Source organism: Pinus tabuliformis, chromosome J, assembly GCF_031772625.1.
Source record: "Pinus tabuliformis cultivar Carrire ecotype Pingquan chromosome J, CPIR1, whole genome shotgun sequence".
NCBI classification, from domain to species: domain Eukaryota; kingdom Viridiplantae; phylum Streptophyta; class Pinopsida; order Pinales; family Pinaceae; genus Pinus; species Pinus tabuliformis.
The window spans coordinates 873702162-873727421 of NC_142295.1; the positions used below are offsets into that span (position 1 = coordinate 873702162).

Sequence of the window (25260 nt, forward strand, 5' to 3'; positions counted from 1 at the left end):
ATTAAGATAAATCTACTGATATATGATATATAAATTCTATGAATTACCTATTTTCTTATTTTAATATATATAAAAAAATATTTTATTTTTAAATAAATATATTTAAATTAAAAATATATATATATTACGGAACGAATATTATTATTGTTTGTAATTTAAACCTAAGTGAAATGTTATAATTACTATATATTTTTTATTTTAATAAATATTTTATCTTAAATAAAAAAACATGTTAACAATCCACCTTCATATTATTTAGTTACAGTTTTAAATTTTGTTTTTAAAATGCTGGGATGGATTAAAGTATCGATGTAACTCACCAACCATCTCGAGCAATATATACCAATAGATGAAATTAAAAATATCTAAAATATTATTTGAGAATATAAAGATTTTATTAGAACCGATTGAAATTTTAAAATGCCGGTCCATATATATCAAAGTATAGTTTGATTCAAACTTTCATGTGAATTGCTGCGAAAATTTTTGCCGTTGTCCTCACGCGTCGAAACGATGGATGAACTGCGACATGCGCTCCTGCAAGAGGCGAGTGGCCTCAGACCGCGGATGGAAGACGTGGTACGCGTGAATCTCTCCCTCCGCCTCCATCAATTCCGCCTCCTTCCCGCACCTCTGCAGCAGCTCGTAGTACAGTAATCCGCGCGTTTTAAGCAGATCCAGACCCGCCACGGTCACCAGCACGGGTGGCAGAGGAACCTTGCGGAGGTCGGGGGATCGTGGCCCCCGGGGATTGCAGGTTGGGTAATCCCGGTCGGAACCGGGAGGAAGGGCCAGCCTCCAGAACAGGTCGTTTAATTCCAGCGCGGCTGCATCGTCGCCGGCGGCCACCTTCTCGCATTCGATCCTCTCCTCGCTGCCGAAATAGGGATGGATGACAATCAGCCCCCTAATTTTCAGAGGCCCCAGGTCTCGATCCGCCGTCCTCGAGCCGACGACGTGAGCAATGTTGCCGCCGGCGCTCTCCCCAGCCAGAAAACAACGCCCGTAGTCGGCGTGGGCGTCGAGCCAGGGCTCCGCCTTGCCACCGCCGCGGGCGACCCATTCAACCGCGTCGAAGCAATCGTCGTAGGCGGCGGGGAGGCGGTGCTCGGGCGCGAGGCGATAGTCTACGGAGATTACCAGCGCCCGGGTCGTGGCGGCGAGGAGGCTGAGGAACAGGTGATAGCCTTCCCAGGCGGTGGTGCCGATGCAGAAACCGCCACCATGGAAATAGAAGAGCAGCGGCAGCTTCTGAGCTAGGGGCAGCTCGGCGGGGAGAAATAGCCGAGCCGAGATGCCCTTGACGGGGTCGATGACTACGTCCTTCGACCTGGCGCCGTCAGAGGCCACTTGGGGTGACGCGGGCGTCAGGCGGTGATCGAAGCGCGCGACGAAGCCGTCCTCGTAGACTTGGATGAAGCCGGGAACGTCCTCCAACAGCGTATGAGTGATCTCCATTTAAGAGGACTAAACTGAACTTTTTGTTGTTAACCTTTCTGCTTCTCCTCCTGCTTTATGTGAGTGAAGGGAGGGGCGTGTGGCTTATATAGGGCAGGGGGGAAGTAGGGCGGCGTCTCTTTTGTGTGGTGGGATTGCGCTGCGTTTGGTTGATCATGCCTGAAGCCTCATCCCTACCATAGCGACCATACAGTTTGCATGCAAGAATTGAATATTCTTACAAACAATTACTTTTTCTCGATTCTGTTCTGTCCAAGCTTCATGTAGTTTTTATGTTCAATGCAATGTGAAATTTTTGTGCCCATGAAAATATCACTGCAAGGCTCGTTTCCAGGGCCCACACGACACTACCCAAGACAGGTAGTGCGTGGCCTCAACCGTGCATCTAGTCTCAGGCCAAAGCTCTATCTTGTTGCAACAAAACTGTTCTACTTTGCAATGTGTTTTTATGTTGTGTGTCTCCTCATGTTCTGTGTTCTCCCTTGGATGGTTGTATTGATCCTCAAATTTATATGCGACCACCTATGTGCTTAACGAATCATTGCATCAGTTGGTGTAATTTGGGCCAAGTGTATGTTTTCCTATGCCCATTAGCCTCCTACAACCAACCATCATGTGCTCACAAATTTGCTTGGGTTGACCTATCTCTATCACACCCACATCCTCAACTTGTTTTTGGCCCATGTTCACTCTACTTGCACTTGCAAAATATGAAACCTAAAAGTTTGGTTGTGTGCAACATGTTATCACACTCACTCACCCAACCAGCTTGTGCTCATGCTTTCCACTCAACTGAAATGTAAATGGTGCACAATCTACTCCTCATCCCCAACATGGGCACACCCATGCCATGTGACATGCCACATCATGTCGCAACTTAGCATGGTACTCAACTCATATGGTGCCTCTCACTCGAGCAGACATGCTCATTCTACCTTGCCCACTCGTCAAGACTCCTTAATGTGGCGTATGATCGAATCTCACTCACCCGTCCATAGGTGTGTCCATCACTTGTGACTATCCAACATGCGATGGCACATCACCCATGTTGTGTAAAGGTAAGGAAACCCAAATTTCATATAGGTAACTAAATTGAAGACTCATCCACGATATGTTTGAGTGTGCTCATTCAAACGATGCACCTTTAAGCCTAAGGGTCTTAGATCCTTCCCTTCTCAATGTCATTGTTTCCCTTAATAGTCATCCAATTAGTAACCCAATCATTCAAGTCATGAAATGAAGTCACTCTCAAATGATCAAGTTTTGCCTCATGGCTACTATTCCTTACTTTGAATATCTTGACATATCTCTATGCAAGTGTATTTGTCATCCTCTACTTCAACTTCCTATCACATTTGCTTGAATCTCTACTAAACTTTATTACCCTAACCCTAGGCCTAAAATCTTGATATTTCTATAAGTAAAACTAGCAATGGGGACACTAGCTCACTATAACCTTTGAACCACCTATTGAACTCTTTAGAGGGAGCCCAATAACTTGTCTCTGGATCTCCTCAATCTCATTGTGCTGGAGATCCAATCCATGACATACTCCTACATTTGTACTCAAACTACCTCTAACATACTTGTACATATTGAGCTCCCCCACATTTTGGAATGAATGGATAGCTAATCCAACCATTGCATCTATCTTGTGAGAATATCCATCCTCACATCAAATGCACTCTTTTCCATCCATTCTTTCTATCCCTGTAGACTACTAAACTCTCTATTCCCTTAAGAAGAAAATGATCTTCCTACCAGTTGTCCAATGGTGTGATGCCTTATCCTCAACACACACTGGATGCATTTCCCAAGGAAATGTATCATCCTCACAGACTGTCTCAATTAATAAAGGCTTAGCAGTCCCTCCTAAGACTTTAAGCAACCATCGTTTTTGAACAATACTTCATCTTCAAGTTTCATGATACTAACTTCACTTTCTTCAGTGAACAATCCAACACTCCAATTTTTCCCACTGTTAATTGAAAGTCATAGATGCCCATTTCCTTCTTGCAAAAGATCAAAATAGCTACAGGGTTTCTATCCTCCTCTCCTATCTCCTCTTCTCTCTCCAAGTCTAGCTAAGTGGAAATCTCCATGCTTCTCTTAGCTACTATGCTTAGACTAACCTTTTGGCATAGGATGCTAAGTGAACTGTCTCATTTTTGTTATCTTTCCTACTTCCCTATTGCATGACCTTTCCCATTCCCCTCCATAGATTGTGAGAATACAACTGTTTCAAAAAGAGTGTGTGAAGACACCTCCACTTCCTCAATCCTCTTCTAATGAATGGTGGTGATGGTCTTGTTGCACCTAGACTACAGTGAAATGATATGAGGACTGCTCAACTCTTTGTGAACTCCTCTTATCAACTGTATCATAAAGACTTGTGGCCTTAGTTCCAATTTACTTTTCTTCACCATAGGCACACTCAATAGTACTCTTTCTCCCATGAAAATCAAACAATCTACTTCCATCACTGGTAATGTTTTGGAGCCCTTACAAATTTCCTATCCTAAAACAATTGATTGTTTGTTTTATAGGACAATATTCAAACCAATATTGTCAAACCAACCCCCTATCTAAATGGGTACAAAGTGTACAAATCCTACTGTCTCTAATGGGCCTTTCAATTATCCTTTAATTACTTGTGAGACAATCGAAGGGTTGTTCATTTGATTGTCAATACGGAATTTGTACACAACTTATGAGTTGTCATGCACCATATATGCTTAGTGCATTTCTGTTTGAGTAAATGTAGTTGTAGTAATCTATATGTTTGTCACAGTTCAGGATTTATAATGCATAATCAAGTCACCGACTAATTCCATGCCAAGCTCATAGTCCAATCCACACTTTGCAAAAATGTAAATGCTAACCTAAATTGTAGAAAAATAAATTCACTCTTTAAAGGAAAGAAATCACACATAAACCATAAGGTGACTTATTGAAGTAATAAAGTAATCATGTAAGCTCTAAAAGAGTTTCAATTGTAGAGATGATGAGATGCAATGAAATATAAACTTATCAAATTACTCCTTTCTTATGAAAGAAACAAGCACAACTTAGTTGTTGAACAAAACTATTAAATAATTTGGTTGAATCCTAGAAATAGAGTACAAAAATTTAGTACCGATTTCCAACAATACACACCCATGGGTTCTAGTAGAGTAAATAGAAACATGATGAAAACAAAATTGCAACATGTAACATAATGTGATCTGTAGGAATTGGAACAACATAAACAAATGGAATTGCAACAATGTAAGCTAATAGAATTACAACAATGTAAATTAGTTGAATTGTAGCAACATAAAATCATGACTAAAAAAATAATATAAACAAAAACTATCTACTAATATCAATAATACTTGACTAAGGAGGAGGCCCTACCTCCTTGGACTGACACTAGGTTAAGGAGATAGGTAGATTCAAATGCTCAACACACCATTCAGTAAAAAAATGAACTTCAAATTATGCAGGAATGGAGTTACATCACTCTATCTTAATATCTCAATACAATATCCAATCTATGTCTATTTGTCCTAAATTCTTATGATTCCCTCCATTTTATATAGAGAATAATATATCTAAATGAAGTGATTGAGAAGGTTGGATAACTATGAGAGTCAGGTTGTTCCATCCTAATAGATTTTTTTCTCATAGATAAAAGGAATTTAGGTAAATGTTGAATTAATCAACTGTATGATAGGTGGCAAGTGAGTCATCTTTTTATCCTGATCACCTACTTGCTTCTTGTTAGTTTTATTCTTGAGAAGACTGATTGTTATGTGTATGACTGATCCAAAGGTAACAATTGTTCATTTGAACAATTGAGCTAGCACAATTATATTGGAGTTGTAGTAATGGCTTAGTTTGGATTTTCAACAATCATGGCCTGGAGTTGTAGCTAAGGAAATGAGTGAGAATTGCAACATGGGTCAGAGTAGGAGTTGCATCCATGGACACAAATGGGAGTTGCAACAATGGGTTAGAGTAGAAGTAGAAGTAATGATCCAGAGTAGTTGTAGAAACGTGCTAGAGTAATAGTTGTAACAATGAAATGGATGTAAGTTGTAGCATTGATTGTGAGTTCGATTTGCAACCACAACACGTCTGGAGTTGCAACAATAGGAATAGAAGAAAAATGATTTGCAACAATAACAATGAATTTAAAAACTGTCAATGGCTTCCCATGTGCTCTTATTTCCCTATTCACCATGGTTAGTGAATAAAGATAACAATTTAATAATGTATAAGAATAAGCATAGAAATGACATATTGAGGTGATAATCATACTATTTTCAAAAACATGTGTTTGTGAGTGAAGAGTGAGGAAACATTGTTTAATTAGGAAAAATGAGAGACAAAAAGGTGTTGGATGAGTGCCAAAAGGATATCACATTGAGCACCCGTCATCTCCCCCGAGCCAAATTCATTGCATTTCCCCATGCAACCAACAATGAATATGAGTTTGAGAGAGAAAGGCACTAATGGGGGCCACTACAACTTTAGTCTAACCATCCTACCTCATTCATGTAGAAATATCCTCCTCGTGATTGAATTTCTCTCCATCATATCATCTCCTCTTATGTATTCAATTTGTAAATTTTCCTGTATTCCATGGTTGTAACCGAAAAATTGGAAAATGGAAATTCAACCTTATCCATTTGTCTCTACATTCCTCCATTCATTGAATATATTTATGTACCCTTTCCCATGCTATTTTCAAGTTGCTAAGGTTGAAAGGGTCTCTTCTTTGGATATCTCTACTAGCCTATTTCCACCTATCAATTTATCCTACCATGTTTTCCATTTCTAAAAGCTCATTCTGATTCGTGGAATATGAAATATATTCTTCTCTATTTTTATTAATGAATGTTTCATGTGGGAGAGAGATCGTCCATTTCTTATGTATGTTTATGACCTAGAGAGTCTAGTGGTATGTACTTTTTTCAATTATGTTGGAAGATCCTCAATTAGATTGATTGTGTAGATATGATACAAATGCTCTTAACTAAATGTCCCCAACAAAATGATTTGGGTTCTAGACTGGGTCATGAAACAACAAACCATTGTGCTAATATAATTCACATAAAATATTTTTCTCCTCATTTTTGCAAGCATAATATGCATTCAAAATGTTTTTTGGGGACCTTATATTACATGGTTTTCTAGTTATGCGGGATTTTCTTTGGAACATGATGAATTTTTATTATCCAAAAATGTTATAGTGAGGAGAAGGGGGTATGAAACACATGACAAACTCCACCAACAAACCCAATTGAATCTTTTCAATTTCCAGTATGTTTACCTTCTTTTATAACTTAGACAATTATTCCTTTTTTGTTCTTTCTTCTTCCCACTTTGTCCTCTGGATTCCAACAAACGCAACCCATTTCTATATTAATACTTTAACAATATGTTGATGTTCTTTTATGGGCATTACTCATACCTATTAGGAGGCTAATGTATGGTCCCATATGCCTTTTTTAGCTTTCACCCTCAAGAATTTCTACTTGTATCTCCCTTCCTTCAACTATTTTCTACGTGGTTTGGTTGTCTATATCAATTGTGGTGGGGGATGTGTCAATTATTTTGATTTATACCTCTTGAGTTTCTTTTCTCTGGGGTGCCTTTGTTTCTTCAGAAATGAGGGAGTCTACTTCTTAAGCAAGGAACTTCATTTTAGCAAAGGTTATCCCCTCTTCAATCTCATCACTCAACCCCTTGATGATGGTTTGAAATTTTTTTTCTCTTTCCAACACTCTTTTTTTCCTCATCAAAGATATATACAGAGGCATGGGATAATGACTACTTACAATTGTCCTATGCTTGGATCTAGTTTTTGGATAGGTGTTGGTTGGTCTAATAGATTATTTAGGGGTGCCAAGATCCTCTTCTTGTTCCTCACCTATATATGTGTCTAGGATGGTAGTAATTCCTTCTCCCAAAACCGCTCTTGTTGGTTCTTGTGGGGTAGTAAGGATTTATGTCCTCATTTATTCCTTTTGTGTAGGCTCAACAAAACCCAAGTCAACCTCCATTACATTACCTAGTTCTTGTGGATTACCAGAGAGTTTTGGTTCAATTTCCTTGTTGGTTCTTGTGGAGTAGTAGGGGAGTTCTCTTCTTGTTATACACTGCTAGTTCTTGTGGGGTACTAGGGGAAATTTCCTCTTGTCTTACCCCTACTAGTTCTTGTGGGGCAGTAAGGGAGATTTCATTTTCCTATTCCACCACTGTTGGTTCTTGTGGGGCAGCAGGGAGGCTTTCTTCTTGGGTTTGTTGAGTTGCAATAGTCTATATTTTCCTCTTCTTCTTCTCCTTATCCTCTTGGTTAGAGGTTTACTCCTGTGATTTCCAAATCACCATCGCGACTTCTCTCGCCTTTTGGTGGGGTTGTAGCCAAATCATTAGGTGAATATTTCTTAGCCAAATATTCCATAATGAGTGGGCTCATGACAATATAATCTTTGGTTGCAGCTCCTAGGTTTGACCATAGCTTTTTGATCTTCTTGATGTAATAGTTGACTAGTTGCATTAGATGTATCTCTTATTGAACTAAATAATTTCTCTAAGGAAAAGATTGTTGGGTTTTCCCCCAAGTGCGTTTTCCCAGGGTAAATCTTGTGTTCTCTTTTTTATGCATTGTGATCTCTATTGTATTTATGATTTATGGTTGAATTTATGAAGTGTAATTGCTTAATGATAAACTTGAATTGCTAAAAGAAGATCTACATCATTTGAAGTAATTACCATTAGTTCAAAAATATTGTGGTTATATATATTGCACTTGAAAAATCAACATGGTATCAGAGATTTGGTGATGAAAAGGACATTGAGATCATTCTTCAAGAAGCTTTGGTAAGAATTCACTCTTGAAACCCTAGATATATAATCTATTTGCTTGTCTATGACTATGGGTTCCTTGAAGGTTGAGAACAAATTAGAAGGAACTACAAACTTTAGGGCTCAGAAGACAAGGATTGATATTCTCCTTGCAAAAGAGGTCTCTTTGGTATTGTTAAAGGCAAAGTCAATGAACCAAAAAAATATGAATAGAAAAGATGATATAACAACCATGAGTATCATTGTGGACTCTATCAAGGATCACTTGATTCCCTATGTTTCAAGCCTTCAATATTCAAAGAAAATATATGATTCCCTAACCAATTTTTTCACTATCAACAATATTGATCAATCCATGAGTTTGAAGAATGAACTTGGTGATGTTAGAATGACTAGGAATTATACTATAGCCTCATATTTCATGAGGATATCTCAACTAAGAGATCAACTACAAGAAATTGATGAAGTCATTTATGAGAAGGAATTAGTAACCACATCACTCAATGGTTTACCTAAATCATGGGACACATTTTCAGTAGGAATATGTGCTAGAAAAGGCGCTCCAAATTTTGATGAACTATGGCCACTTGTACTAAAGAAGAATCAAGGCTCATATCAAGAGGAAATATTCTAAGATTTGATGAAGGTGATTCTCAAACATATGTAACACATTTCAAGAAAGGTGGAGGAAGAAATAAGTTTGGTTTTCAAAGAAGAAATGATGGAAGAATACTGAAATAAAGAAGATCTGCCCCTCAAGGAAAGAGAGACATGTCAAAGGTTCAATGCTATCAATGTCACAAATTTGGTCACTTTGGAAATGATTGTCATGAAAGGTAAAATGATTGAAAAATAAAAGGGAAGCCACATTCCTCTGCAACAAATTTTGAAGAACTTCCAAAGAGAACAAAGAATGAAAATCCAAGTAATAAATAATTCTTTTATTTATTTTCTCTTACTGGTTCTATTGCAGATAATGAGGACCTATGGTTAGTAGATAGTGGTGCTTCAAGGCACATGATGGGATATTGGGACAACCTCACAAGTCTAGTGTAAAGAAGGTTGACACAAAAGGTGGAACTTGGAGAAAATAATAGTTATGTAGCCAAAGGCATTGGGAAGACATCCATTGAGCTAGAATCATGTGATAATGTTCATCTTAGCAATATATTATATGTGACAAGTTTGAAGAATAATTTAGTTTCTATTTCATTCTTGGAAGATAAATGCGATAGAGTAGCATTTGTTTATGGAAAAGTTATTGTTTGGACCAAGGGCTCTAGTATAGATTCCGCTAGAGTAATTTGAGTATATGAAGGAAGATTGTATAGAATTTTGAAACAACTTACTCCAACACTTGTACATAATGATATTAATCCATGTAAGATTTGGCATAGAAGATATGGTCACCTTCACTATATTTCCTTCCTTAAAACAAATGGTTTCAAGTGTTTTAGATTTGCAGGAAAAGCATGAAGGAGTAAGCAAAGGATGTGCACTTGGAAAGAATGTCAAGGATATTTTTCCAAGCAGTGAAAGTAGATCCAAGGAAGATTTGGACTTAGTCCATTTTTATGTATGCGGTCTTATGCCAGTGAAGTCTCTTGGAGGCTCTTTGTACTATGTAACATTTATTTATGACTTCTTTTGCAAGATGTAAATCTACTTCATGAAGATGAAAGATGAAGTTTTTGACAAGTTCTAATAATTCAAATTTGAAGTCAAAAACTTGAAGGGAAAGAAGATCAAGATCTTGATATATGATAATGGAGGAGAATATATCTCCAAGGAGCTTGTTTCCTTTTTAAAAGACTCTTGGATTAAGAGGGACCTGATAGTCCCTTATAATCTGCAATAAAATGGAGTTGTGGAAAGAACGAATAGAACCATTCTGACAATCCATCAAAGAAATGATGTATGACCAAGACCTACCTATGTTTCTATGGAATGAAGCATGAAGGACCTCTATCTACATTAAAAATAGAAGTCCTCAATGAATCTTGGAAGACAAGACTCTTGAAGAAGCGTTCACATGACAAAAACCCCATGTTGGTAATTTAAGAATATTTGGTTGTCTTGTTTATATTAGTGTTCCTAAAGATAAGAGAAAGAATTTAAAGCCTTCAGGAAAGAGAGGAATATTTGTTGGGTATAGTGAATCATAAAAGTCATATAGAATTATATATTCTAGGAAAAAAACAATTGAAGTTAGCTGGGAAGTGGACTATGATGAGGACGAAGAACATGCATCTCTCAAGGAAGAAGAATATAGTCCATCAAATCCTTTTGAACATTTCATTAATCATCAAGAAGATCCAAAAAGGCCAAGCGAACCAGTGGAATCGATTTCCATTCCTGAATTCAATAAAAGGCCATCTTGGTTGAGATCCACTTTCCATGAAACCGAATGACATGCAACACCACGTGTCACCTCCAGGGAAAGCAATAGGCCAAAAATGTATTTAAATTATGTAGTTTTGATGACTAATCTTATTGATTCCAAACCTTCCACCTATGAAGAAGCAGCTAATCAACAAGTTTGAAAGGATGCAATGTTGCAAGAATACCAGTTGATTATGAAGAATGACATATGGGAGTTTGTGCCTAGACCTAAAGGAAAATCAGTGGTGTCCTCCAAATGGGTATACAAGATCAAGCATGTAGTGGATGGCAACCTTGAACAATACAAGGTGATATATTTGGCTAGAGATTCCTCCCCAAAAAGGGAGAATATTATTATGATACTTTTACTCCCGTTACCAGGTACACTATCATTAGATCCATTATTTATATTGCTTATTCTATGGTTTGGAACTTACATCAAATGGATGTAAAGACTTATTTTCTTAATAGTGTCGTTGAAGAAGAAGTGTACATGGAGAAACCTCACTGTTTTTAGGTCCATGGTAGTGAGTCTCATGTTTTTAGGTTAAAGAAAGCCATGTATGAACTGAAGCAAGCATTGAGAGCTTGGTATACATGAATTGACAATTATTTGGCAATACTTGTTTTCTCTAAGAGTGATGATTATCCAAAACTGTACTTCAAGGTTGAGAAGAATGAACTTGTGATTCTATTATTATATGTTGATGACTTATTTTTGACTTGTGTGGAGAATCTAATTATTCGATGCAAGAGGGAGATAGATTTTGAGTTTGATATGAAGGATCTTGGATTGATGCACTATTATTTTGGGCTAGAAGTATACAAAAGCTCGAGAAATATTTCTTGGCTAAGGGAAATATATTACCAGGATTCTACAGAATTTTTGTATGATGGATTGCAAGTCGATGCTGACTCCCATGGTTACAAATTTGAGAAAGCTAAGAGACTTTGAGTCTAATTTGGTAGATCCATCAATGTACCAAAAGTTGATTGGCCCATTGATGTATTTAGTTAATACTAGGATGGACATTTTTTTTGCAGCCAACACGTTGAACCAGTTCTAGGTGGAAAATAGACAGGAACATTGGATTGCAACAAATCACATATTGAGATATTTGCATGGTACACTTGACTTTGGTTTGAGATTTGTCTCAAATGGTGATATACAATGGTAGGGCTGTATTGATGAAGATTTGGCAGGGAATGTTGAAGAAAGAAAGATTACATCAAGAGGTTGCATAAGTTTCGACTTCATTATGATTTCGTGGATGATTAGGAAATAGAAATTTGTCGCACTAAGTATTACCGAGCTAGAATATATTGCAGCTAGCTTGGCGAATTGTGAAGCAATGTGGCTTTGGAAGTTACTCATGAGACTTTTTTATCATGTGCTCCAACCGACCATGATATATTGTGATAATCAAAGTTGTGTGAAGATGACAGAGAATCCAGTGTTCCATGTCAGGTCGAAGCACATCGAGATCAAGTACTACTTCATCCATGACATGGTGTATAAGGGAGAAGTGAAGCCCCATTATGTATACACTGATGAGAAGATTGTAGAGATTTTGATGAAGCCTCTGTCCCATACAAAGTTTGTATACTTTAGAGACAAGCTTGGACTTGTGGATAATGCCTCTCTCATTGAGAGGAAGTGATGATGACTTAGCATTGTGGACTTAGTCACATTCTCCTTGTGTCAAGTAATATGACTTGCATTAGGGAGATCATCCCTATGTCAAGTGTTGTGAACCAAATTAGGGCGAATGGTCCAAAGGAATGAAATTCTTCATGTGTCAAGTACTACAACCCACATTAGGGAGAGTATTTGTACGTCAAGTACTGTGGCCCGAATCAGGAAGAATGGTCGTGAAACATTAAGCTCATTTAGTATCGTGCCTTGAATTACTTTGATAGAGTGTGGCCTTTGGTGAATCACCATGTGCCAAGACATTTACCTGAATGATGGTGGACCAAGATTAGTCTAGATTCCATGTATCAAGCATTGACCCAAATTATGGTGAAAATTTGATGATAAATGATGTACCATGTGTCTGAAGTACTGACCCGTATTATGGTGAGTAGATACCATAGGTCTGAGGTATTGACCTGAATTATGGTATCGTGATGATCTTGGTGATTTACCATGTGTCAAAGTTATTTGACCCAATTATGGTAAATGGTTGATGCTATTGAATTACCATGTGTCACAATTATGGCCCGATTATGGTGATGGTTTGTTGTAACCTTTTCTTAGAGAAATTTGTTCATAATGAAGAACATCTGTCTAGTCATTATGAATACCTCCCTAGCTAAGAGGGAGTGTTGAATTTTTGTAGCTATGGTCAGTCTTCATAAAAAAAAATTTCTCTTGTAATGTAAAAAGAATTTGTAAGACATGTTATTCATGTCATTTTGATTATTTAGCCCTTGAAATAGTTTATATAAGATATATTATTCTTGTTGGAATTAAAAGAGAAATTTTCAAAATTTGAAAATTTGGCTCCAAGATAGTCAAGTCTTCCCTTCATCAAGTCAAGTCAGCCCAGCGAAGATATACACCCATTCTGGATAGGAATACCACTATATAAAGGCATTCTACCTTCTCCACGAAGGCATCATTCGAATAACACATAAGAAAAAAAAGTTCTAGGCATCTAAGCAAAGGAGAACAAGAAGAATAAGGACAAATATCTCTCTCTCTAGCCCACATTTCTCTCTCCAATAAATCACTTGTGTGACCATTTTGGGCAATAGTTTCTATACAGGTTGAAATATTTGGCAGCATATTCTGGACAAGCCAAAATTCTGGGCAGATCTGAGAAGGCCGAAATCTTGAAGAGAAGAAGTTTGATTTGATTTGAGCATAACTTGCTGATCTTGTTGATTTCATAGTTGAATATTCACATTAGATGTATCTCTTGTTGAATTGAATAATTTCTCTAAGGAAAATGTTGCTAGGATTTTCCCAGGGTAAATCTTGTGTTCTCTTTTGTGCATTGAATCTCTAAACTCTTTATGGTTTATGGTTGAATTTCTAAAGTGTAATTGCTTAATGAAAAACTTGAATTGTTAAAAGAAGATCTATATCATTGAAAGTAATTACCATTAGTTCAAAGATATTGTGGTTGTATTTATTTCATTTGAAAATAAATAATAACATCACGGTCTCGTGGTGGATTTGTAATAGTTGCAATTCCTACTAGAACTTGCATATTGTCTTCCCAAGTTTTTATAGCTCTCAATAATGCATGTTCTACCAGGAGTTTAAATAGGTCAGGGTGAGTCAGGGGATTGCTGGGCTACCTAACATTTTGTACCTGTGATCCCATGTCTTGAAAAGTTTATAGGAAGAAGAATGATAGTTTCATTAGTCTGCCATGCCACAAATGGTTGAAAAGCATGAGGTGTTGTTGGTAGACAATCAGATAACGACCCCCATGTGTGATATACTTTTGTGTGAATAGGGAGATGTCTTCCCATGGACTGGGAAATGATCACCTCTCAAGTCTTGCCCCTTTCGTACTTAGGGCCTCCCTTGGATCAAGGAACTATTCCACCACTTCGAGATTCTACATTCTATGAAAATACAAACGTTCACCATTTTGAGGAAGCCCTACAACTTCTTCCACTCTCTTCTTTGTCACTTCTACCAATGTTCCAACTACCACAAACCTATCTTCCTTGAAATTCATGGAAAATTCAAGGGCAACATCATAAATTTACCCCTATAGTATCTATATATAACCAATTCAACCTCCCTATTGGAAGAGATTTCATACTTTGTCATAACCCTGCAACAACAAGTGTTTTGTGGGCTCTTCGTAGATCAATGAACCTCCTATGTTTCTTTTTCCTCTTTCAGAACTCAGATAATTATGGCTGCAATAGGAATGAACCAGTTTGGCTATTTAAAATTTATAATTATGGAAGGGATGATGTAGGTAGTCATGTTATTAGGTGTTGGTGATGATGTTTGAGGTGAGTGGATTCGGTGGGGTGGGGGGGGGGGGGTCAAATCAACAAGACATGCCAATATTTTCTATTCATTATATGAGTCATGGGAATGGACCTTATTTCTTACCTTAAGTAGTTATGGTTCTTGTACCTTTTTTATGAGCTGGAATATCGGTTCCATATAACAACTTAGTCCTATATTTCTCGTGGAGTTGCAACATAAGCACGATGTTGCAACATTGACTTTGAGCAGAGTTGCAGTGTCAACCTGAGATGGAGTTGCAACATCAACGAACATAGTTGCAACATAGTGTTGGAAATAATACTAAGAGGGGGGCTAAATCAGTATTTACATTTCAATAACTTTTTATTTCACAATCATATTTATATACGCTACTTCAGTGAAGTGAACTTGTGTGTGTACACAACTGTGATTAAGGAAACCAACATATACCCAGAGAACTTATGATTTAGTTAATTCATCATGTGTTGATCTTTAATCAATGCATCAATAGTTTATTATACAATAACTATGCACAATAATAACATAATAAACCATCACACATAAGAAACACACATGGACACCAAGATTTAAGCTGGAAAACCAATGCGGGAGAAAAAACACCTGTTGTTGTCGTCTCTATATTCTTTTTAATATAAAGAAGATCTGTTTACAATCTTTTACTGGTGCAGACTCATACCAGTACGCAGGCACCCACCTATAGAAGGCCACTACCTTCTCTCATTTTCTAGCTTCTATTGGAAGGGAGCTACAACCCCCTAGCTCTTGTACTAGCTGATATGTTTACTAGTACACAGGAGTCAGCCTACAAAAGGTTATGACCTTCTCTCTTCCTCTAGGGACCATGTTTCATAAATTTTCAGACTGGATGCTTCTGGTACACAACAAGACAATATGAAGGCCTCGTTTCATCAAATTTTCTTACTGGACCTATTAGAAACTTTAAAGCTCAAACTCTATAATAATAACTGCACCAACCAATAATCAATTAATCTAAACAATCAGATCACTGTCACTAGAACATTGTGTTGAACCCAGAAAACTGCATCATCATTCAGAACCAGCTGCAACCTTAAAAATCATACATCACAATGCATATGCTACTTTAATGAACAGAACCTACGTGTATACGCTACTTCCTTTAACCAAATCTACATATACCTCCAAAACTATTGAATCATAAAACTTCTGAATCAAATTTGTACCAACCAGTAATATTCTGAACATCTTTTGTCAAATTATAAAGATCTAGACAATCAACAACAAAGATCACCCTTCTCACTTAATCAATCAATCAATCAGACTCAATCTCCTTATGCATTCAGTTCTATTTTCAGATCTAAGAAGACATCATTGACAAACAGTAGTAAACCAACAACACTGATCAAATAGATCAGTCATTTCTGAATAACAGGCTTTTCTTTTGCATACGCTACTTGGAAGCTTCGAACCAGCGTGTATACGCGCCTTTACCAAGGCAAACCAACATATAGATCTGTAAATACAAACTTACAACTTCACTGTTATTCCAGACTTCAGACATACCCAGATCATGACATTTAAAGAATAAAACATGTGTAAGCAATCAGATCTAGCCCAACCAATATCAGATCATTCAATGATAAGTCATTTCAGGTCTCATGATCTTGATCCAACATTGAATTCAAGGTACCTAAAATATTTCAGATTATATCATAATCATAGTCCCTGCAACATAAAATATACTTCAGATAGAATTATTCCTGAGAAACCCTTTAACTTGCACACTTGGCCCTTTGATCTTCTCCTCCTTATATAGCTTTTGGCCTTTCTCAATACCTCAGACCAACACAACACATAGAACCTGTGGTAGTCTTGGACGGGATCAAATAGTCATTACTCCGCTGAATATTGTGGGCTAATACCATGGTATTGACCCTTGGTATTCTTTAATCTTGTATTTCCTTGATTTTCCAACCCATACATGCTTTTCCTCTTGTGAAAGTGCGTGCATACGTATACACTCTTTTTGTTCTGTTAACCCACGTGTATATGCTTCTTTGACAAGGTGAACCTGCATATACAACTTAAACTACCTTACAACATCATTTTCCTTCAACTTCTTGATTCTAATAAGTAGACCTTTGTTCCAACTTTCTGTTCTTCTGTACCAATTCCCTATTACCTCTAAATTGACATGTTACACTGTGAGTTGCCCTTTATCAAATCTGAACTGACCTATGAGTGAGTTTCCATCAAGGACAACACTTGTATCAAAATGCAAACAATATCCCCCTTTGGACTTGATGGAAACCATATTGGTGTTGATTACTTCAAGCTGTTGAACTTGTTAGAGATATCAAGCAACACCAAAATAGTCTCCCCCTTTGACATCAAGTGAAAAAGGGCAGACCAAGATATTCTCCCCCTTCGAGATACACTATGTTGTCCATGCTCCCCCTAAGTACATGCAGAGTCTGCGGAGATATTTTTCAAAATATTAACATGAATCTATAACTCAACCATGTGAGTATGACCTTCTTATCACCAAAGACTCATGCATACAACAATCACCCAACCAAGTGGGGATACACCAAATTTGACTCATCCACCTAACAAAGTGGGGATATACCAATTGTTTATACATGACTGAAATATAGTAATTATTACATCATCCTTCCCATGCATAGTGTGGATACAAATTACATCATATGTCCAATTGGACTCATTCAAAAATAGACTATGACAGAAAGAGAGATATTACACCCTAGATCTTTACATGACCTATGCAACGATGAATATCTGAAACCATAGGTGAAATAAGCAACCATAATGCCAACAATGCAGAATGTTTTTGAAGGCTAATGCTCCCCTTGAACCTATGCTACCTCTGCATTATCAACAAATCATTCATCGAGGCATCTTCATTAGTCAGATAAAAATCAATGAACAAAGCATATCAGTAGACTATAATCATCAATATCAGACTGAGCACCCATGTCAGAGTCTGACCCACTATTTTTCTATCAGAAAAACAAATACGCTCCTGCAGCCATAAAAACTTGTGTCTATATGCGACTATCCTTCATGAAACCTGCGTATAAGAACCTTCCTCTGAAAACTTGATTTAATAGCAGGATGATGCAGGAACTACTCCCATCTTTTGTCTGAGATATTCAAATGTTTCTTTGGGAAGCAATTTGGTAAATATATTAGTAACCTGTTCTTTGGGGGGAAGATACTCCAATTTAAACTTTTGTTCAAGTACTTGTTCTCATAGAAAATGGTACTTAATGGGTATGTGCTTGGTCTTGGAGTCCATGACTAGATTTTTCAAAATGCTGATGGCACTTGTATTATCACATAGAATGGAGATGGGTGGAGAACATGTGATTTGAATGTCTTGCAATGTTTTCATCATCCAGAGTAGTTGTATGCAGCAAGATGCAACAACCACATGTTCCACTTCAGCTGTAGATAAGGCAATCAAACTTTGTTTCTTAGTGAACCAAGATATTAACCGTGATCCGATATAGAATGAACCTCCACTAGTGCTTTTTCGATCATCAACATTTCCTGCCCAATCTGCATCTGTATATGCATGAAGAGTAAGATCTGTATATTTAGGATACCATAGCCCAAAGTCTTGAGTTCTTTGAAGATATTTGAATATTTTTTTACATCCTGAATATGTGATTCCTTTGGACTTGCTTGGAATCTTCCAACAATTCCTACTGCATGCATGATATCAGGTCTGGTACCTGTTAGATAAAGAAGACTTCCAATCATAGATCTTTACGCTAGTTGATTCACTGTAGGTGATTAATCGTTAGAATTGAGACTGCATCCTATTACCATTGGAGTACATACTGGTTTAGAATCTTCCATTCCATACTTCTTCAGAATCTGCTTGAGATATTTAGTTTGTGAAAGAAAATACCATCTTTTGTTTGCTGTACTTGTAGACCAAGAAAATAAGTAAGTTCGCCAAGTAAGGACATTTCAAATTCTTGCTACATAACCGAAGCAAAGTTTTGACTCATATATTATTCATTGCTACCAAAGATGATATCATCAACATAGACAACAATAATTAGCAATTTATCATTCTCAATCTTTGTGTATAAGTTGTTGTTGACAGATCCTTTAGTGAAACCTTGTTGTTGTAGATATTTGTCAAGACAATAATACCAGGCCCTTGGAGCTTGTTTCAGACCATATAGAGCCTTTTTGAGATTGAATACAAGTTTTGCATTATTTCCTAGAATGAATCCTTCTGGTTGTTCAATATAAACTTCTTCTTATAAATCTCCATTAAGAAAATTTGATTTTACATCCATTTGATATACTTTTAATTTTTGAAAACTTGAAGGAGCAAGAAACAATCTTATGGCTTCAAGTCTGGCAACAGGTGTTACACTAAAAAATGTCACCATGACTATTTACAGTTAGTATGGCTCTATCAACAGTCATGCTATCCTCCTGGGCAAGTCTTAAGCCTCTGCTCTCCATGTCAAACTCCAAAAAGAGAGAAAGTCTTTATAAATATATTTATCTCTGGGTACGCAGGTTCTCTCAACCTTACCTGCGGGTACGCACCCAATGTTCACAAAAACTGCGTCCTTGGACGCTCTGTATGTAAAGGGGCAGGTGCGTCCCCCTGTAAAGGTCAAAATGCGCAAGTTTCATCTTTAAAAAGTTACTTGTGGTCATTTCTAGAGCATTCTAGAAGGTTGTTCGACGTGTATTGAGCGCCTCCAGATGGTTCATGTACCCCTACCAAAGAGGAACTTATCCCATCAATAAGGGAGCTATCCCATCCAAAGAGGGGATTATCCCATTGATGGTGGACCTGATTAACCTCCTCTTGAGCACTATAAATACAGGCATTGGGCCAGAAGGAGGGGAGGTTGAAAGCTAAACATTTCTAAGGGTAGATGCTGCAGGAATTAGGACTCCCATTTAGAAGCTTGTGAGGAGAGATTGTCATCTTTACTTGTTCTATTTGGAAGTGGGTGAGCTTTGTCAAAGTAAAGGAGAACTCTTGATGGACCCTGGGAGGGACTTGCACAACACCAAGGCTCAGGTTGTAATTGTTCCTTTTGTTTCCTATTAATGCAAATGAGTCCATTCTTCTCAATAACTTGTTATTTATGAGTTGTTTCATGTACTCCTTGGTCTATGTGTTAAATATGTTTTATTCTATGAGATTATCAAGTGCTATTTAATCGTTTGATTGTTAGTGGATGCAGGTTTCAAAGTGAAGGAGGAGCTCATCCGGATCCGCGGAGCTGGACTGCTACAACAGCGTTGGACTACAGGTAGGATCTAAACACTTGATTTCTTATATGGTAAATGCATGTTTAGAGAAGGATTGCTCTTGTTTGTCTTGTTTGTCACTAGAGAGTCTTAGGCTCCTAGGGAGGTTGATTTGTGTCCGCACTATCGACTCTTTCCGCCTGACAAAATGGCGACTCCGCTGGGGAATCCATTGATGTGAAAGTCTTTTCCTTTGTATGTAACTTTGATCTGAGAAAAGTCATTTATTTTCTGGTTTTTGGCTCTGTGACTTTGTTTTTGGGTGGGTTAGCTTAGGGTTAGATTCAATTTAGTTTTTCTTGAATTTTCCAGTAGGACGCACCCTCTGAGTATTGCACAGTGCGTCCCTGGACGCACTGTCGCTGTGTGCACAGAGCGGGCCCGCACCTGTCTTAACGGGTTGCCTGCGTCCCCTGCTAAAATTTAAGAAAATTCCATTTTTTGCATTTTTTCTCTTAGATTTTGCTTTTTCTTAGTTTTTACTGCCCAGATCCATTAGTCTCTTGTCAAAGATCTTCACCTGAACTTGTTTCGATAGCATTGAGTGTTTTAGTGGATTTCATAGAAGTTTAAGCCCTAGGGTTTGATTTTTGAGTAGGTCTTGTAGTGACTTTGGCGGTAGAAGTTGTCAAGCCTTAGATCTCTCTGGTTTTGTCAGCCTTCTTAGAAGTCAGACCTGTCATAAAGTCTACCTGTGAGAGCAACTTACCTTTGAGTGGTCTCTTTGGCAAATTTCGAAGTGCTTGTTGATTGAGTGTTGAATTCCATTTTACAAAAAGAACAAAAAGATTTGAGTTTTGTTTTGACTGGTCTTTTGATTCTGCATTAGCTGGTCCTTGGCTTGATTGTGGTCAAGTAAAACAACCTAGAATCATCCTTGTAGGCTTTTGCCTCGTTAGGTTTGCTTAGAGTAAATTTCCTTTTGATTTGCTTGTGAGTAAATTTTCCATAGATTTTATAGTTTTTGAGATTAATTTTCGTTAAAATAGATTTATATGCTTTATTAGATAAAAGAAAATACAAAAACATCTCCTTTGAAAAGTTTTGTTTCAAGTAGCTTTGAGGCATTGTGAAAGAAAAAGAGTTTTTCGTGCACGTAAAGAGTGGTCATGATTGTATGCTTGAAAAGATAAAGAGAATTGTTTCTTTGATTGTCTTTACTAAGAAAGTTGTTTTCTATAAAATTTGCATCTCTCAACTCTCTTAGTTAGGAATTTCATTGAAAGAGGAAAGTAGCGTAAATCATCTTAGGTGCATCTTTGTAGTGGTTTGAGTCGAGTCTACACACCATTGGTTTCACTTCCGCTACCTTTTGTCTTTAAGAAAAACCATAAAATTAACGCTTAAAGTAAAATCAACGTAGTAACTTTTATTTACTAGGGCTCTGAAACACCAATTTAGATCAGGCTAGTGTCTTGGAGTAGGAGAGTAATTAACTCTCCAAGACAACAAAACCAAACAAGTAGCTTATCTTGTGATAGAATAAATCCAATTGTCTCATTTGTACTCTGGGAAAGCTCCTCTTAAAGGAGAAGCACGAGCTCGTGTCCGAACCAGTGAGGGGATCAATCCTCCCTCGTTGGGAACGACGCCAGACACGCACGTATTACAAACGGTAAACCTCAGATTAACCATTGTCGAGGAGCCAGGGGTCACTTGTCGGTAAACCTTGGATTATTGTCAAGGAACCGGCAAGGGGATTGAGCTTGATACTCTGCCCTTGCGTGCTGTCGGAGTGTAGACTGTTCCCCCAGGTGCATTTGTTGCGGTTGGTAACCTTAGTGACCATTATCTTTAGGATTCTACCGAGGTGATGGTGGAGGGAAGATCCCACTGTACCTGGAGCAGACGTCGGCTAGACTCACTTGGATTTTCCGGGGGGTTCACTTCACTCGAGACGGTTAAAGTGGAGGAACTTGTGCCGGTCTATTCATTAAGCAGGTTGCCGGGGTAACTGTTCCACCCGCCACTTCTGTACTGAATCCGGCGATGTTGGGTTTCATCTCCAACTAGCGTTTTCGGTCTGGAAGGCTACTGTTTGTGCTTGGTTTGACGCCCTAGATTCTTTAGGCGTGTGATTCAAATTTGTTTGGTTCTTTAGCGACTTTAGGTGGTTTGATTTGAGATTTTACTTTGTTTTCGTGTGTAGTAGTTAAAAAGTTTTAGCTGTGGCGGAATTACCGAGACAGTCCCGTAGACTTCGGGGCAAGTCACCTGAGATTGTTACCGGAACTGATTTGTTGAGGAAACTCCGTAGATCACGGGGTGGATCTCCTGAAGACGTCCCGGGTCAGTACGAAGGGTTGAAGGTCCTTGTAACCCCTCCTAGTGGCAGTAAAGTAGGTTCACCTGAAGAAGGAGAATCTTCCTTGGTAGTCCATCCAGATTACCAAAGTCTAGAGACAGGTTATAATCCTGAAGCTGTTGCAGTTTCTGAGCTTGCTGGTAGTTTTTTGTCTACTAGTGATATAGGCGAAGAACCTGAAATATCCGAACCTGTTACTCCGACTTCTAGTGTTCCAGATTCACCAAGGATAGAACGAGTTATCACCGAAAATCTTCCTACTGGTTTGATTGCTATTGAAGAACTTGCTCCAGAGGAAGAAATAGGCGTCTCTAACCTTGAAGATCAACTTACTATTGAGCTCAGGGAGCGTGAATCTATCTTTTACAGTCCTCCTAGAAGTACTACTTGGTACCTTTCGTTAACTAATTATTTAGACAACTTAGGGATAGGTTTTTCTCCACCTCGTACTCCTTTTCCACCTGGAGGTATTTATACTCCTGTAAATATGTCTGGTCAGTCGTCCGTGTTTACTCAAACTCCTGAATCTTTCTTACACGGCGGTCCTTCTGTTCCCACTGGGTATCAATCGCTTTCTGGTACCTTTGCGGGGGCGTCTCCTCAACCCGTTGATCATGGGTTATTAGCTGGAAACAATGGTAATATACCATTAGGTGTAGGAGACATTTACATGATGTCAGGTTCAGCTCCCGTTTCCCAACCTCAAGGTGGCCAATTACCGCCTGGGGGGTAGCCCCAATTACCACCTGGGGGGCAACCTCAAGGTACACAAATTGTGTCTGGGGGGCAACCTCAAGGTCAGTATGTACCTATGGTGCAATACATGCCTCAAGGTCAACCCCAGCCTCAATATGTACCCCAGGGTCAACCTCAGTATCAATATCAACCTCAAGGATGGCAACCTCAAGGGTATCAACCCCAAGGGTATCAACCTCAAGGGTATCAACCTCAAGGTCAAGGTCAACCCCAGTATCAGTATTTACCCCAAGGTTATCAACCTCAAGGTCAATACTCGAGTCAAGGTTATCAACCACCTCAAGGTCAGTCATATGGTCAAGGTATGGGAACTGCACCTTTTAATTATCAATCCTACCCTCAATCCGGTTATGGACCTCAGTATTCTCAACCTGTTACGGGTCAATACCCTGGAATGTTAGTGTGGGATCCATCACAGGGTCAACAGGTGTTGCAGCCAAGTATACAGTTGGTACCTCAAGCTGGACAACCCGTAGTTTCTGGTTCACCCCAGCAACCGCAACCTGCCCAGTCAAATGTTCAAACTTCTGTAACTTCGGTAGTTACTCAGCCGCCAATTGCACCTAGTACTCCATCTCAAACGGCTGCTGCAACTACCGCTGCATCTACCGCACTTACTTCTGGAGTATCGACAGCTCCGGTTTCTACTGTCTCTGCAACCACTCCTCAGGCATCTTTACCGTTGTCTGGATCTACGATTCAAACCACGGTCCAGATGCCTATAGGTCAGCCTGGTATAAGTACGGTTGTCACTTCTCAACCTCAATTTGTTCAACAACCATACCAGGGACAGTACCAACAAAGGCAAGCTGTCCAACAGCCGGTTTACCAGTATCAACCGTATCCTGGGTACACCTATCAACAACCTCAACAACCCCAGTACGGTCCGGTTAATCCTGGTTTTCCAGGAGGATATAATATCCCTAATGCGATTCCTGTTCCTAGTTATCCTGGATATCCTCCTCCTGGGGCTGGTGTCATGACTCAGAGTTTTAGAGATCCTAACCGGCAATTACCGTTTATCGCAACTTTGGATTTACCAGACTTGACGCGCCTAACGAATGATCCAATTCAATATCTTCAGTTCTGGCCGCCAATGCCAAATAAGTTGCCCAGTGATATACCCAAGTTCGAAGGTAAGCCTGGAGAGGACCCGTCGAATCATGTGATGACTTACCACCTCTGGTGTGCTTCAAATTCTATCTCGGATGATTTGATCCGCTTACGTCTTTTTCAGCGTACACTCATTGGTCTTGCGGCCAAGTGGTACATTGAGTTACCACGGGCCTCTTTTTACAATTTTAGCCAGTTAGCTACCTCGTTCTTAACTCACTTTCAGTTGCCGGTCAGATACGATAACGGCACGGAGTTATTAACTTCACTAAAACAATCGACGTCCACGTATATTTCCGATCACATTCATGAGTGGAGACGTCGAAGGAGGTTAGTGAAAGTTTTTATTCCGGACCAAATCTTAGCTGAATGGTTTGTTAAATCATTGTTACCGAAGATTACTGAAGATGTAGCTAAGGCCGGAGTAGTTACTGAGGAGCAAGTCATTGCTCAGGCGCAGTACCTTGACTTAGTTTATACTCAGTCGGGTACGTTACACGAGAAGATTCCAGATCTTCCAAAATCGAATCAAATCGCTGCTGCTCCTTCGGGATCTCATGCCGCTGATGGTATGATTGGTACGGTGAACACAAAGAGCAAGAAGAAGTCTTCCAAGAGTTCTACTACTCCTATAATCACCTTGCCTGATTCCCCGACAGGAGAGTCTTCTCCTGAACTTTCCGCCGATATTCACGCTGTAGAGTCATCTACGGCCAAATCAAAAAACGGTGGAAAGAAGAAAGGGAAGAAGAAGGCTAAAGCAGACAAGGCTCCGAAGGAGAAAACAGAAAAGTTGGAAACCAATGACGAAAAACGCAAACCTCGATATCCTTGTCTTATTTGTGAAGAGGATCATTTTACAAGAGATTGCCCTCATCGGGCCGAGGTTGTGAAAATAGTCAAAGGTTCTCCCACTCCTGCTGTGTTGAAAGATCCATTTCCAAAGCAGGAGAGTAAGATGATAGGTTCTTCCTCGACTGCCAGTGAAGAACCCATTTTGATGATGTCTCATGTGAGGATTGCGACTCGGTCGCAAGATTATGGTAGTAAGAATCCTGTTGATGGTAAGGAAGCAGAATCTTCTCATTCTAATCCATCAACCTCAGCTCCT

The 25260-nt window shown here is 38.7% G+C and overlaps 1 pseudogene; it reads right to left on the reverse strand.

The window, feature by feature from the left end:
- Window positions 1–498: 498 nt before the first annotated feature.
- On the reverse strand, window positions 499–1458 carry LOC149229458 (tuliposide A-converting enzyme 1, chloroplastic pseudogene; annotated as a pseudogene).
- Window positions 1459–25260: the final 23802 nt, after the last annotated feature.